At 37.4% G+C, this 17,284-nt stretch overlaps 1 pseudogene; it reads right to left on the reverse strand.

Annotated features, from left to right (window-relative positions):
* Nucleotides 1-9,086: 9,086 nt before the first annotated feature.
* Nucleotides 9,087-10,048, reverse strand: LOC101582226 (annotated as a pseudogene).
* Nucleotides 10,049-17,284: the final 7,236 nt, after the last annotated feature.

Consider the following 17,284-nt stretch of genomic DNA (forward strand, 5'->3'; position numbering starts at 1 on the left):
GTAATGACTTAAAAGTAAGATGTGTAACTTAATTTTCTTTTATCATTACAGAATCTAGGGCAATAACCCCAAAGTGCTAACTACGTTAATCCCATTGGCTTCAGCAATATTTGAGGCATCTTTATCTTGCTAGTGTCCAATACAGTGCCTGACACACAAGCAGTGCTTAATGCATACTTATCTATATGCATGAATGCAGGAACAAATGCTTCAATTAAACTTGACACTCCTATCTGGGGAAATATCTTGATCTTCTCAAATGGTAATATTTGAATTACAATGTGACATCTTTTAATCTCCTTTCTCTTTACTCTTTAGGACTGCTACAGAAGAAAGGATTGCCATGTATGATGTTTTCACAATATTATCTATTAATAGAATGTAAAAAACAATGAAAGCAAAGTAAAACTCCTACAAGTCATTTCTGGGAGGCTGGGAAGCTACATGAAAGCGGTAAAACAATCATAAATTAATTCTCAGGTGCTGGAAATAGGGAAGAGATTGTCTTAGAGTTCAGAACCAGCCGAGAAGCAGGAGCAAGGCAAAGGCAGAGGCCATGCTTTAGGTATACTAGAAAAGATCTTCTAACAAATTAGGTTCCAGATGAGAGCGCTCCTGGCGTTCGAGGCCATCACCATGCACAGCAAGGCCATGCTGGCCTGAACCAATAATAAGATCAGTGTCTCCTTCTAGGAAAAATAGTCTGCCTTTATTTTTTATCAAATTGATTGAAATGCTCTTATCTCTTTATTTTTATATTTTTTTTTATTTTCAAGTATTTTATACGTGGGCCCAGAGCAGGTTTATTCTTTCCAGTTGGTGCATTTTAAGTTTGTACTTGCTTTGTGGTTTTTAAAATACTAGAGCCTAAAAGCAGAAGAAGACAGAAAATGCAATGAGAAGGGAAAGGCAAATGTATGAAATCTATTGTATGAAAAATATCTTGTTTTCTTACAACCAAGGTAGAAGCACGACAACTCCTTTCATGAATTCACAGAATGGCAACTATATCTTAACAGATGACTTACCTTTCATAAAGGATGCCATAATCTGCGCATCTTAAACTAGGAAGACTGTTCTGGGTAGGGACTATTTTTGCTTACTCTTTCAGTGAGTATGTGTATTGGCTTTTGTGATTTCATTTTGTAGGCCTGGCTGGATAGCTCAGGAGACAAAAGTCCCTGCTGAGGCAGATGCAGGGACTGGGGTTCGATCCCCTGCCAGCTGTGCCAGTCCCACCCCCCGGGTGTGCTGAGACGGCAAAAGAGACTGGATGTGGTGGCATGCGCCTATAATCCCAGATCTTGGGAGGCTGTAAACAGGAGGATCAGTATGAGTCCAATCTGTGTAGTGAGACCTATAGGCCCTGTACTAAATACATTTTTAAAAGGCAATTTTTCATTTTGTGGTATAAGGAATTGAACTCAGGATCTCACACTTGCCAGGCAGGCACAGTGCTGTTGAACTGTATCTCCGGTCTAGGCTTACTTTCTAATTGCAGTTGTGTATGCACAGGCTGCCTCTTTCAGCACAGGACTAATGTCATTTGTCAGGAGATATTCATGAAGAATAATTATGAGATTAAGAAGATATTGCTGACAGTTGAGCCAGAATTAAAACCAAAACAATTAATAAGGTCATCAAGAGAAAACATAAATATAACAAAACATTAGATGCTTCAGCAGTTACTGTATATTAAAAGGAATCTAAAGTGGGATTCACTTCATATATTTTATTCCATGTTATGAATCAATACCCTACTGTGTTTTAGACCTAAAATGCTCTCCCAGTGTCTCAGGTGTTCAGAAGTGGGTTCCTCTACATATTATTGAATGACGTGGACAACAATAACTATCAGAGCAGTAATCCACTGATGAGCTCATAATTGCATGTCCTTTTAGGAAATGAAAACTTCCTGGGAGAGGTGTGAGCCTGAATGTATTTCATCTTTTACCCAGCTCCTCTCTGTCTCTGTCTCTGTCTCTGTCTCTGTCTCTGTCTCTGTCTGTCTCTGTCTCTGTCTCTGTCTGTCTCTGTCTCTCTGCCTCTGTCTATCTCTCCCTGTGTTTGTCTCTCTCTTTCTCTCTGTGTCTCTCTCTATGTCTCTCCCTGTCTCTGTCTCTCTGTCTCTGTCTCTTTCTGCCTGTCTCTTTGTCTCTGTCTTTCTCTCTGTGTCTCTGTCTGTCTCTGTCTCTCTCTCTCTCTCTCTCTCTCTCTCTCTCTCTCTCTCTCTCTCTCTCTCTGCGTCTCTCTCTCCCTCTCTGTCTCTATCTGTATCCCTCTCTCTCTGTCTCTCTCTCTCTGTCTGTCTCTGTCTCCATCTCTGTCGCCATGTCTCTGTCTCTGTCTCTGTCTTCTCCTGTGTCTCCCCGTCCCTCTCTGTCTTCTTTCCTGGCTGCCATGGGCTGAGCAAGTTTTTGCTGCCAGTTCTTTCCACCCTGTTATTTCTGTCTCAAGCCATACAACCACAGACCACCTTCTCTGCATACGTAAGCCAAATGAAGTCTTTCTTCTTTTGAGTGTCGAGTATTTTGCCCTGTTGATGGTAAACTGAGCAGTATATAAACATTTGTGATTCTCAGTAAGTGTGAATTCTTTGCCTATGTCAGGTTACAAATAGCAATCATAATCATTTAAGCAATATTTGTGTATAAAATGCTAAAAATGATTTTTAATTTATAATTGATGCCATAGACAATAATAATCATTTTCAGAGGCCATAGCTTAAGAATAAAAATAGTTATGCCTCTAAGATTCACCCTTCTCATTCACTTGTCTTAGTGGTCAAACATAGTTTCAGATGGAGCCATATTTGTAAACTTCTGAGTGTGTAGCCTTATGGAAAAATTGATAAATAATAGGGAACTCTTTGGAGAAATTATATTTATGTGTGATTCTTCATATATTTGAAAAGTGTTTGGAACTGCTAAATTCTCAGTTAAGAAGTACTGAAGCAATCTTCAGCAGATCTCAGATTATTTTTTTATCCTTTCTAACATGAAAATTCAGTCCTAAACACAAGAAGCACCCTCACTAATGAAGTAGAAGGCTTCAATTCAGCTAATCTGGATTTAGCATTTGTATCCAAATCCACGCTCAGGACAGTGAAAGAGGGTTAAGTTCTTCCTTTCAAGAACTGCAGTAATTTGTGCTAATGTGAATTCATTGCATTGAATATGAAAATTAGTGAAAAATAATGTAAAACAGAAACAAAAATGAAACATGAAAGAATCAGAATGATTTTGGATTGCAATTGGTAACCTACTGTTAATACTGTCTTTATACCACTTATAGTGTTCCGTATTAGTAGTATCAGCACTGTGGGAGGCTGAGGCAAGACAGTCACAAGGTTGAGCCTATCCTAGACCACCTAGTAACTTCATGAGAACTCATCTCAAAATAAACAAGCTGGGGATGCAGGCCAGTATAAAAGCCCTGAGCTCAATCCTTAGTGCTGCGAAGAAAAACTATTACACAAGCCAAAATCTCACTAATCACATGGCCCCAGTATTGGTAGATCAACTTCTTCTTGGTAGACTGTAGTAGTGTTTTGTTGTATCATTAATTAGGGTCAGTTCAGAACCTGTGTCCAGAATTCCCTGCGAAGTCTGATTATTTATTTGTTGGTGGATGACCAACTGACAAGAGCTTTAAATTTCTTTGGAGAGTCTTAAGAGAAAGCATTATGGTTAAATTCTTGTGGTGTAAGACAAGCTTCCCTAAAGTGGGCTAGATTCCTTTCTCTTACTTTTACACACGTGTATTTTTATTCTCTGGAGTGGTCCACATCTTGGGAATTTAGTGAGGGGCCACGACTATCTATTGTGGTAATTCATTTATACTTGTCTCCTCTGGGAGAGGTTTTCCACTTGCACTCATAAAGTAAGGCATAAATAAGATGTACAGATACTTAACTTGTAAAACTCTCTCGATCAATTAGTCAGTGCCAAAGGGCTCTGTGGGTCAGAACCTTCTGATGACCCCTGAAAGTCTCATGTCCCTTATGGATATCAGAAGCATTTTGTCTCTGTTGACTACCTGCTTGCTCTTGACCCCTGAAATCTCAAGTTTCCATCATCTTCACTGAGCTCTGGAATCTAATAGAATGGTTGCATTCGCCACTCTTGTTTTGGGGAGGCAACAAACAGACATCACGGTTTATGATGACATTGACATCCTGCTTGCAAGTTTATTTCTCAAAACATCAGGGAAGGAAATGCTCTTGATTCTTCTAGTGAACACAGTTAATGAATGAATAAGTAAGTTATTCATTCATTAAGCAAGATGTACTGGCAAATCAACTCCATTCAGTGCCAGTTATGATTTCCTGTATCACCCAAATAAATGAGGACACCTCAAATTCTCTCCCAGTCCCTCTGTCAGTGTAATTATATCTAAATACATGAGCCAATCTGATAGGATTTTCTTTCTTTCTTTTTTATTTGTCTTTCTTTCTCTTTCTCTTTCTTTCTCTTTCTTTCTTTCTTTCTTTCTTTCTTTCTTTCTTTCTTTCTTTCTTTCTTTCTTTCTTTCTTTCTTTTTTCCAGAACTGGGGATTGAACTCACAACCTTGCCCTTGCCTGGGAAGAACTTATTCTACTGAGCCATCTCCCCAGCCCTTGATAGGATTTTTTTACCTTGTGCTCAACATCTTCAGAATTCATTCCTACATGTGGACTTCAGAGGTTATCAATATGTAAAAAAATGGAAAAACAACAAGTATATTGGGTCTCCTAAGAAGGCAACAAAACATGTCTGCTTATAGATCTAGAAGTAACGGGGTGTGGGGGCCAAGGAGATGGCTCAGTAGAATAAGTGCTTCCCTGGCAAGTGCAAGGGTCTGAGTTCAATCCCCGGTTCTGAAAAAAAAAAAGTAATGAGGTGAATTAAGTCAGGACAAGAGATGATTGTTGGAGATACCCACCAGAAAGCAAGCCACTATAGATTTTTGAAGGAAATGAGAAATGAATTCATGAGTCACCAGAGGAAATGTTCTTTCTATTGAAAATGGAAAGTTGGTAGATTTTTGAGATTCAAGGGCCACACTTTATTGGAATTGCTGCAGAGGATCTTATTACAGTTATCTGAATTACCCCTCTTTAAATCGGTCTCATGATGTTAAGTTGCAGTGTGACTATGAAAAACATTTGAAAAGTAATTCATCCATGAACAGAGAGAGACTTCATGTCTGTGATCATGATTTGGTCTTATCGTGCCTCCAAGTTCTCTTCCACAGGAAGGAATAATCAACAAAACTGGATCCTTTTCAATGAAATATACAATGGAAGTAGATGAATGGTAAACTCAATGTGTATCTTCTACAACCCCTTGATTTTAGGCAAACACACAAGATAATTCAGAAAACGTGGTAGCCATGGAAGTACCTGAGCTTCTTTCATCACTGGAAGTAGAATTATGGATTCAATTAAATCAATGGTATCATTTCAGATATCCCTGAGATCAAGTGGTGAACCTTTGCTGCAATTTGTTCTTATGCCAAACACTGAGTGCACTGAGAAGGTAAATTGCATTAGGCCATAAGGAGAATGGAGTGTATCGCAGAGATTAGAATGTGGGAGGAACTACAGGGAAACCCTTCTGAAAGATTTGGAGAAAACACTAATCCAAAATCTCAAGGAAAGCCTGAAGAAGTTGCAGAAACACTTTTAAATCTGTGCCTGATGGGGGTCATGAGATCAGCACAAGTCTTGGTGAAGAGTTGGAAGATCAAGGAGTTGCAAGGCAATGAAGCATGTTGTGGAATGTGTGATGGTGAAGTGCAATCCGATAAAGCAGCTGGATTCCACCTTTGTTGCCCACTACATTTAAGTCTGATGGTCCAGATGATGTGAAAGGTGTGTTGATTCCTTTTTCATCAAAAACTCTTCTCTGGCATTTGGAAGTTGAAGTGACCTATCTCATGGGAACAGAGAGAACCTCATGGCTGCCTTATATCAATGAAGCTGATGGAGTACAGTACATGGTCTGGTGACCTCCCCACTGTACCATTTGGATCTTCATTTCCACTTCTAGATGTATTGCAGAAGTCACTGAAGAGCTGGGATAGTCACTGCCAGATTCTGAGCACTGAAGGGACTGGCAAGATGATTGTTAAAATTATGGAATCTCTGTTCAGAGGGCTATTTACACGTGGCAATGAGGACAGTTCTACTACATTCTTGAAAATTGATGACAGAGTAGATTTTAAGTTTTCTCCCTATAAAAATGAAGTGCATGATGTAGTGCACATGTTAATTAACTTGCCTAGCCATTCCATTGCACACGCGTGCTCACGCGTGCGCGCGCACACACACACACACAGTGTACTAGGTTGTACATGATAAATATAAACAACTTTATCAATTAGAAATCAGTCTGTAAACTCAAACTACACAGCATCAAAATTTGAAAACAAAACAAAATAAATCTCTTCAGGCCAACTGTCAACAATTTTTTTATGAGGAAGGAAATTCTAGAAAGTCTCTCTATCATACTTTCATTTTAGCAATGCTTAGTAGACAAGCTTAGTGCACTGTATAATCACAGGCCACAGCCTAAATTGGATTTAGTTTATACTTAGGAAATTAAAACTTATAGGCATCTCTAAACTATCCTTAGCTCTCCACTTCTTATTGTGTATATGTATATATATATATATATATATATATATATATATAATATTGTATATATATAATATTGTATATATATATTACTAATTTTGTAATTATATTTAGTGTATGTTAAACATATAAATATATGACAGTCTGTTACTATATTTGTCTCTTACTTAATATTACTCAGACAACTTATTTCATTATTTATTAAACTTGAAGGTAAGTGTGCTGTGCTATGTCAGGAAGTCTCTGTTCTTCTTGAGTCTAGTTCTGAAGAAGACATAAATAACCCCATGATATTTTCATTTCATGCAAGACTCATATGCCACATTAATGTCTCTTGATGGATCTAACCTGTCCTTGGTATCTTTGCTAGAATTTTAAATCCAGATGTTTTTGTTGCATCTAAAATGTTTATCTTTTCCTTCTAATGTATGCTTCAGGATTAATTCAACCTTCTTAACATACTACCTGCTTGTAAGTTTGCTTGTAAAAAAAGGCTCTATTTCAGCACAACTTCCTACCATATACCATTTGAACAACTTCTAAAAGAATAGAATAAGCACTGAGGGCCTGGGAGATAGCTCAGCAGTCTAAGCATCTACCTGACAAGAGCAAGGACTCAGAATCAATCCCCACTACCACACGCTGTGTTGGCCCTGTGCAGAGCCAGCCACCAAAACTGGGGATGGTGGTGCATGCCTGTAATCCCAGTGCTTGGGAGGCTGAGACAGGAGGATCACTACCAGTCCAAGCTGTGTGGCAAGGCTCTGTACCAAATACATACATAAATAATAAAGAAGAAAAAGCTTTGGATAGATTAAAGTCTCATGATGATGAATAATATAATATTGTCTAAGCCTTACGTTATAACACTGAAAATCACCCTCACCATACCGTAAGATCTTAAATTGCACTAAGCTCTGTTGCTAAAGAAGATAAAGAATTAAAGGATGAATACTGAGGCTGTTTCTAGGAAGAAATGTTCTTTAAGGATAGATAGGTCAGTACTGTAGTGTGAAAGTCTGGAAGAACATAAATATGTAAATATGAGTGAGGTCTTAATTTTTGTCAAAAAAAAAAAAACATTTAAAAGCACTTCCTTGATGGCAGTCATTGCTTAGAAAACACATTATCCCTAGCCATTTTGAAGTCACTACCGAGGGGCCACCTTGTCTCTTTTTGCTCCAGTTCTTGTTGCCTATGTGGCACCTGCTCGGGTGCTTTCATGTTGAATGCCCTGCAGAATGCAGTCACGCAAGATTAAAGGTCTCGCCTGATGTGGAATGAAGGGGAATTATACGGTTTGCAAGAGAAAAGATAATAAAGGAGTGAGTCTATGAGCATACTTTGATGAATTATATAGTGGTAATTTTCTGACATTAGTAATGTAGGGCAGAAGACAATGTTTCTGATATATAGATGTAAATTCATCATCTAGACTCCATTAAGGAGAACTACAAAAGATCTGTTGATTTGAGCATTGCTTACAAGAGCTCCAGGTGATGTTAGCAGAACTCTTGCATAGAACTTGGGTACCACAATGGATGAAAGCTTGTTTGGATGGAAATATCAGATTTTAAGCAATGCTAAAAATAGCAGCCATTCCTAGCAAAGCTCAGTTGCCTGTGTGCATCACGCGCACATCGGATCAAGGCTTGGGCGCTACATGCTAAAATAAGTATTTCACAAATATTTCTATTAACCTTGAGTTACTTTGCTATGCAGTGAAAGGTAATGGCTCTGTCTTAAACAAAGAAATACCCCTTGGGCTCTTCATTCTAGAAACTACTATCTATCTCTCCTCTTTATGCCTGGTCTAAAAAAGAAGAATTGCAGATAAAAGTATCTTCTATAATTGTAATACTAGGGAATATTTTTATATGAGAACAACTTCGTGGATGCTGTCTTTTTCTTTGTTTTACTCTAATCCACAGAATGATAATCTAATCCACAGAATTATCAGGAAAAAAAGCATCATCTCTGTGGTTCCCCCTCTTTTGCTAAATATTATTTGTGGCTTATACTATTTTCTCTTGCATAACATAATCCTCTAGATTCAGAAGGTTATTTTTCTTTTTCAGAGTCTCAGGGCCCTTTACAGCCATCCTACCCAAGTTCTTTGACAATTTTCTTAAAAAACACATTTGTTCAGCATCATGATCAGACTATTGCATTTAGCAATCAACAGCATGGGTGCAAAAAAAGGTCTACATTAAAACCCTTTGTTGGAATGCTTCACACTTTGCACAGAGCAGAAACTAAAATAATCTGTTATACAATTAGTCACAAATATAGGCCTTGAGATTTTTTACCCATACACATGAGTATTGTCTAAAATGTGTCTTATTCATAGCAGCTAGACCTTGATGCCACCATGTTTAGCTGAGTTCACAAATCTGTTGTAACCTGTAGCTTCCCTGTCACTTCTCTGGCTCTCCTCTCCTGCTAAGCTTTGTTTCCTGGAAGTGTTTAAAACCTTCTGCCACTGCCGCAGTTACTGCTGCTGCTGGAGCCACCATAGCCACCTTGATTTCATGGTTTGGTAAAATATTGGCCTCTACCACCGGAAGGTCCAGAGCTTCTGCCTCCAAAGTTTCCTCCCTTCATGGGTCCAAAATTTGAAGACTGACTGTTGTAATTTCCAAATTCATTATAGCTTCCACCACCTCCATAATTGCTTCCATCATTACCAAATCCATTGTAGCCATCTTTGCTGCCACCATATCCACCCCAACCAGGGCTACCACCAAAGCCACCTCAACCACTGAAGTTCCCTCCATGACAGAAACTGTCATTGCCACCAAAACACCTCCACAACCACCACCAAAATTTCCAGAACCACTTTGGCCTCTTTGGCTAAATGAAGCACTAGCCATCTGCTACTTCAACAGGGCTTTCCTCACTTCACAGTTGTGATTGCTCATAGTACAGTATTTTTGAATGATAATCTTATCCACTGAATCATGGTAATCAAAGGTTACAAAAGTAAAACCCTTCTTCTTTTCACTGCCTCAGCCAGTCATAATTTCAATCACTTTGATTTTTCCATGTTGTTCAAAATAATCTCATAGTTGATGTTTTTCAGTATCTTCTTTGCTGCCACCAACAAAGATCTTCACCATTAAGTTGGCACCTGGTCTTTGAGAATCTTCTTTTGAGACACCTCTCTTTGGTTTCACAACTTCTCCATCCACTTTGTGTGATGGTGCATTCATAGCTGCATCCACCCCCTTCATAGTGTCATAAGTGAGAAACCTAAAGTCCCTGGAACACTTGGTATTTGGGTCTCTCATTGCCACGAAATCTAATGGGAGTGTTTTCCACTGCTCAAAATGGCTCCTCAGACTCTCCTCAGTTGTTTCAAAGCTCAGCCCTCCAATGAAGAGCTTCCATAGCTGTTTGGGCTCCTTAGGAGAATCTGACTTAGACATGATGGCAGTTGGAAGAGAGACTGACGATGCTTCCTCCGAGGTGTCCAAAACCAGCAGAAAGGAGCAAACTACTAAGCGTATTCTCTTTGACAATTTTTGAGGCTTGTTAATTCTACAAAAAGGAAAGCACCATGGGTCTATCTAAGCCTATTAGACTTAATTACCTTATACAAAGTCAATATTGAAGTCCGAATTCCAGGCAGAAAATCCACCCTGTGTGTCTCAATTGAGTCTCTTGTTAATTGGTAGGTACTGTAAATTAAAAGTATATGTACAGCTGTAGTTGTTCATTTGTTTAAATCTTCTAAGACTAAGAGCATGACAGAGTATAGCCCACTATTCTCATACTTAACCCAACTTTGGAGCCTCTTTCCTTAATACGATAAATGCTTATGAAGCTCTTGTATCCTTATCAGTGGTGAGCACTCCTCTGAGAGGGAAGAGAAAATTATAGTCCTTTACCCTGGGAAAAACACTCATGTGGGGACACAGAGAAATGTAGTAACAAACAAATCAGGGTGCACACAGATTGCCAATAGCCACTTGATAAGACCTCAAGGGTCCACAAGCTCCAGCTTAATAATCCCCTTATCTGTGGAGTAAGTATGTGCTATGGAACACTTCTGTCTTCAAATACAGCCTACTCTGAAAAGATGTCTACAGATGTGCAAAAGTTATAATACCTTAACTTGTGATTTTTCAGTCTTACTCTGGTGTGAAAGTTACATGCATTCAGTGGAACTATATTTTGAATTTTGGTTTAGCTGAGCGACAGCTCCAAGTCAGCTGCATGCCCACCAGAGTACACAATAGCTCTCCCAGCACATTGTGTTGCTTGATGTTGGATAAACTAGACATGCAGTTTTACTAACAGTATTTTCAATTTACAATGGTTTTCCTAGATATAGGCTTATCATAGGCCAAACATCATCCATCCATCCATACCATCCACCCATCTATCCATCCACCCACCCATCCATCATAGAGGGACAAATCATCATTCATTATTTTTGAAATAGATGGGTGGATGATTAATTTTTTAAATTCAAATAGTGTGATTCCAAGCCTCTAGATTCTCAGTAGGTCCCCTTGCACCCAAGATGAGCAAAGCATGCGAAGCTCACACAGTGGCTCTTGCTTCCCTGTGCAGATTCGGATTTTGTCGCTCCTCCTAGGGCATTCTGCACATGCAAGTAACTGCACAATATCTGAAATCCATAAAGGTTGATAAACCCATGCCTCTGTTGATTTTTTTAAATTTGTTTAGTTCAGGGTCTATAAGGTCTCACTACATAGATCAGACTCCTAGTGATCCTCCTGTTTTCAGCCTCCCAAGCGCTGGGATTATAGGTGTGCACCACCACACCTAGTCTTAGTCACCTCCCAGTGAGCCCCGGGGTCAGGGCCAGCATGACATGCAGGGAACTGAACTCTGGTCTCTGAGTCTGCCTAAGCAGGTGCTTTAATCTGCTGAGCTATCTGGCCTGCTATGTTTTAAACCTACATTCTTTCATACCATGTTGCTCCCTGGTTTTCCTTCCAGAATCCTGCAGGTGGCTAGCCACTTCTCAGAAATCCCTTGTTGCTATTTTCCCCACAATCCTAGTTTCTTTATCATTGAAAGGTTATGAGATCCTCACTTTGCAAAATTTTCTAATGACATATAGCATTAGTCAAGAGGTTTTTAAGACAATTTATATTTTAAAGAGAAATAATATAATAAAAACGTTACAAACAATACAGAGTTTCACTAAACAAGATGATAGAAATTCAACAATGACTGTTATATTGCACATTGTTGTCTTCATATTATTTGTTCAGATTACTGGTTATAAATATGCAAAATTGGTCAAAGAGAATTAAAAAGAAGAAAAGTAAAAGTTTTGCACTAACTGTTCCTTTCAATGAACTAATAGAAATCAGTAGTACAATTCTCCAAGCTATCCTGTGCAGTTAAAAGTTTTAATCATGCATCTCTTTCGTGCAAGCAGCAAAATGTACATACATGTGGAAACTATATATTTATTAAGGCTGTTTATCTTTTTTTAATTTAAGACATCTTCAAAAATATAAATGCTGAAGTATTACATGTAAGTTACACAGGGGTGGCATTCGGGATAATGTAGACTAAAACCACGATAACATACCACTTCATACCCACTGGAATGATTGCTATAAAAAACTAGATAATTATTATTATCAAAGATAGGGAAAATGTGAATCCACACATTTGATTTTGGGAATATAAAATGATTAGACTACTCAAGAAAACAACTGGAAATTCCTCAAAAATTGAAATGTTACCACTGTTAAATACAAGAACTGGAAACACAACAGAATTAAAACCAGGTATACACATCAACATGTGCAAACACAAACTTGTACAAGAGTATTTATACTAATATATTTAATAGACAGGAAATGCAAATGTCACAGATCTCCACCAATTATTGAATAGAATACATAAACAATATAAAGTCTATCCATAAAAGGGATATAATTTGCAATAAAATTAAAAAGACATCTATATGTGTTAAAATGTCAGTGAACACAAAAGATGAGAAATGAGAGAAACCAGTCATAAAAAGCCCCACACTATATAATTTCTATCATAAAATGTCTAGCATAAACATATCAATAGAAACAGGAAGCAGAACGAGAAAGGGCATTCCAGGTCAACTGAGGGAGTGGCAGGAATGCAGGTGGGAACTGGAACAAATGGAGAGCTATAGCCACTGAGTAGGATGTTTCTTTTGGGGGTGGAATTTATCTCAGACTGATAATCATGATAGTTATACAACTTTGTAATCTCATTTAAACAAACTGAGTTGTACTTTTAATGAATAAATTGGGCTACATATAAATTGTATGCCAACACAATGGTTACTAAAATGAACTTACATAGTCAGGATTCCACTGATCTTCCATTACTGAAATAGATTATCGTAGACATGGATACTTCTGGAGTAGTGTATGAACTGCAGTCTTCAACTTTCACATGTGACAGCTGCTGCTTTATGTGGTCCCCTTCAGAATGTGAGATCTCAGGGGACAGTAATTTTGTCTTATTTATGAAATATTTTTCATTAGGAGAATCTAGTAATAGAAAGACTTAATGAATGTGAAATTAATGAATCCATTTATTAATAAAATTCCTGAGGTTTTTCTTGAGGCAGAATTGGTCAAAATCTAAATTGTGGCTTATTAAATTCATGAATTATGTATCAATTGTGGGGAACTATATGCCCCCTAAGCTTTAAGGTTTTAACCGTTTTGGGTGTGCAGTTTACTGGCATTATACACCTTCACGCTGTGAGGCGGCCATCACTGTCTTGTATGCACAGAACTCTTCATCTTGAAAAACAGAATCTTTGCACCCATTGAACAATGACTCAGTATTCTCCTCTGCCCATAGCCCCTTTTCCATGATCCTTCCGTTTCATTTTTCTACAACTTTGCCTATTGTCATACCTCATTTGAACAAAATGAGATAGTGCTTGTGCTTTTCTACCTGCCTTACTTCACTTAGAATGTTTATGCTTTCAACTTTTGTCAACATTGCGATACATAACAAAATTTCTCTCTTTTTTTTCCTTCTATTATTTCTTGGCTACTTGTTGTTGAACCCAGAAAGTGTAACGCTGTACCTTTGGCATTTAAATTTTAATTTTTAAAAAATAATTTTGTTGAGAAAAAAACTAGCAATGAGACAGTTTCAAAACCAATTACTAGCGGAGTTTCAATAATCAGTAAATTGCATATTGTTGTTTTAGTGGTTATACATTGTACAACATGCAGACATGATATCTTGTCCAAAAACACTATTAGAACAAATCTCTATTCACTGAATTAAGAGAATTCAGCTATATATCTATCCTAACTACTTGAGTATACAGATAGAAAATGGTCGTTCATTTGTATCCCCTTTTTCGGTTAGTTTTGTCAGAGAAGGGCATTCCATTATTTAAATATTGTATGTGCGTGAATTCAGCAAAATATTCCAATATAGTCTAGTAGTCTATAATTGTAGTGAGTTTTCTGTAAGACTGGCAATGTCAGAAGTTGTTGACTTGAGCCTTCTACAGCTCAGCACATTAATATGACTTTGCTTTTTATACCTCTTTTTTATACTTTTATGCTGGATGGTTAAGACCAAGATAAAATCAAGACCTCTATAACAAGAAATGTAACTTTTGTATCTGATAAGGTCAGTCAAGTCCCCTCAGGATTTATCCGGTAACCCTGTACCACAGTTTGCAGATTCTTTGTCAGTGTCAGTCATGTGGATGATTCATGAACCTTGTTTGAACAGCTTGCTCTCTGTAAAAGCCTGATAGAATGCTTTCTCTCCATGTGACTCTCCTTAGGCACACTCTACATCATCGATCACATTCCTCTGTGGCCCCATAATTTCCTTCATCAGAAAATTTGGGACACAACTGAGTTACATGATGTTACAGTACAGGTTCTTCTATGTCCTGAGTCTTCACTGACCTTGAAAGGTTAGGACCAAAATGTTGGAAGTTCTTACAGCCCTCCTTTTTCTTTAAATTTTGGTCTGCAAACTTAGGTTGTTAACCCTCTAGAAGAGAAGCTTATTATTATTACCCTATAACATAGGCAGTTGAGCTTAACCTCACTATCTGTCTGAATATCAAACATCTTAGATATAATATGGAAGGTTATTTTCCATCAAGTATTGATATGTTAAACTTTGAGTTCCTACAGAATATGAAAAAAAATAAAATTAAAAAAATTTTAAAATATGAATAAACAATTACATATTTTTACACAGAAGTTTAGAAATCTAACAATATACAGCATTTTAGCAAGGCAGTCCTGTGACATTTTTTTTCTTGTCTCATGTTTTAATTTATTACTCTTTTTTAAAAACAAACATTTACTTGAGAGTCAGGATGGCAGTAATTGGTATGTCATGAAAAGCAGTACGTATTTAGAAGACCAGAATAACAGGCATTTAATGCGTGACCCTACTATTACACATTGCTATCTTCAGTACAGTTGCTTAGTTCACAGTTATGAGCATGTATAGTCAGTTAGGGTGAGAATCCTACCAATTAATTGCTAGTTTCAAAAACCTGCTGAAGATTCTCAGGATCATTGCTTTACCTATCGTATGCATATAAATGTATGGCTTTTCCCTTGTCATGTTTCCCAGCTTTTCTCCTTGCCCTCTCTTCATTGTCTAATCCTCAAGTTCTCTCTTTCCTTTTAATTGTCTCACCTGAGGAATGGATGAAAAGGATAGGGTATTTTTATACAATGAAGTATTACTCAGCTATAAGGAAGGATAAACTTGAAGCTTTTATATTTAAGTGGATGCCACTTGAAGATATACTCATAAGTTAAATAAACCAGACCCACATGTGTAAATATCATATAATCTTCCTAGTATAAGAACTCAAAAGAAGAAATACAAATAGAAAGGCATAACACAAAAAAAGAAAGCGAGATCTTGAGGATTGGACAACAAGGAGAGGGCAAGGAGAAAATCTGGGAAACATGACAGGGGCAAAGCCATACATCTCTATGCACAAGATGGATGGCAATGATCCTGAGCAACATCAGCAGGTTTTTGAAACTAGCAGTTAATGGATGGGATTCTCACCCTGACTAACTATATATGCTGATACCTGTGAACTAAGCAACTGCACTGAAGATAGCACGGTGTAGTAGTAGGGTCACGCTTGGAGTACCTGTCATTCTGGTCTTCTAAATATGTACTCCCTGCCATGACATACCAATTATTGCCATACTGTCTCTCAAGTAAATGTTTGGGTTTTTTTTTTAAAAACGGGGTAATAAGTGAAAAAAAAGGAGACAAGAAAAGAAAATGTCACAGGACTGTCTTGCTACAATGCTGTATATGGTTAGATTTCTAAATTTCTGTGTAAAAATATGTAATTGTTTATTGTCATTGTTAAAATATTTTTATTTTTTTAATTTTTTCTCCATATTCTGTAGAGACTTAAATTTTAAGTCAATAGTTGATGGAAAAATAATTGTTCCATTTTATGCCTAAGATGTTTGATATTCAGACTGATAGTGAGGTTAAACCCAACTGCATATGTTTTAGGGTAATAATAAGCTTCTCTTCTGGAGGGTTAATGACCTACATTTGCAGACCATAAATTAGAGGAAAAAAAGGATTGTAAGGATAATCCACATTTTGGCCCTAGCCTTTCAAGTTCAGTGAAAACTCAGGACATAGAAGAACCTGTACTGTAACATCATATAACTCAATTGTGTCCCAAATTTTCTGATCAAAGAGATTATGGGGCCACAGAAGAAAGTGATCAATGATGTAGAGTGTGCCTAAGGAGAATCACATGGAGAGAAAACATTGTATCAGGCTTTTACAGAGAGCAAACTGTTCAAGCAAGGGTCATGACTCATCCACATGGCTGACACTGACAAAGAGTCTGCAAAGTGTGGTACAGGGTTACCAGATAAATCCTGAGGGGACTTGACTGACCTTATCAGATACAAAAGTTGCCTTTCCTGTTATAGAGGTCCTGCTTTTTCTTGCTTTTCTTTTAGCCAGCAGAAAAGTATAAAAAAGAGGTATAAAAAGTAAAGCCATATTAATGTGCTCATCTGTAAAAGGCTCAAGTCAACAACTTCTGACATAGCCGATTGTATGGATAACCCAGCACTATTATGGACTACTGGACTATATTAGATTATTTTGCTTAATTCACACACCTACAGTATTTAAATGGCAATAGAATACCCATTTCTAAGAAAACGAAACAAAAAAAGGGGATTCAAAGGAAGGACCATTTTGTATCTATATATACAAAATAGTTAAGATAGATATACAGCTACTTTCACTTAATTCATTGAGAAGAAAGATTTGTACTAATACTATTTGGACAGGATATCATGTCTGCATCTTGTACTATGAATAACCACTAAGAATATAACAATATGCAATGTATTAATTATTGAAACTGTCCTATTAATCAGTTTTGAAACTGTCTCATTGCTGTTTGTCAATAAAATTAATATAAACAGTGAAAAAAATGGAGAGCAAAAATGCCAGGCTTAATCAGCCTATCTTTCCTTGCCTTACTCAAAATCAATATTCTCTTTTTTTTGTGGCTCTTCGGCAAGGGAGGTAAGTTGAGGATTTTCCAGCTAGGTCTTATTTTCTGGGAAATTTGATAAAATATGTAGTCACCTTCTTTGTCTCTTTTGATCAATTTAGGCCTC

This window comes from Octodon degus, unplaced genomic scaffold (assembly GCF_000260255.1).
Source record: "Octodon degus isolate 3935 unplaced genomic scaffold, OctDeg1.0 scaffold00002, whole genome shotgun sequence".
NCBI lineage: Eukaryota > Metazoa > Chordata > Mammalia > Rodentia > Octodontidae > Octodon > Octodon degus.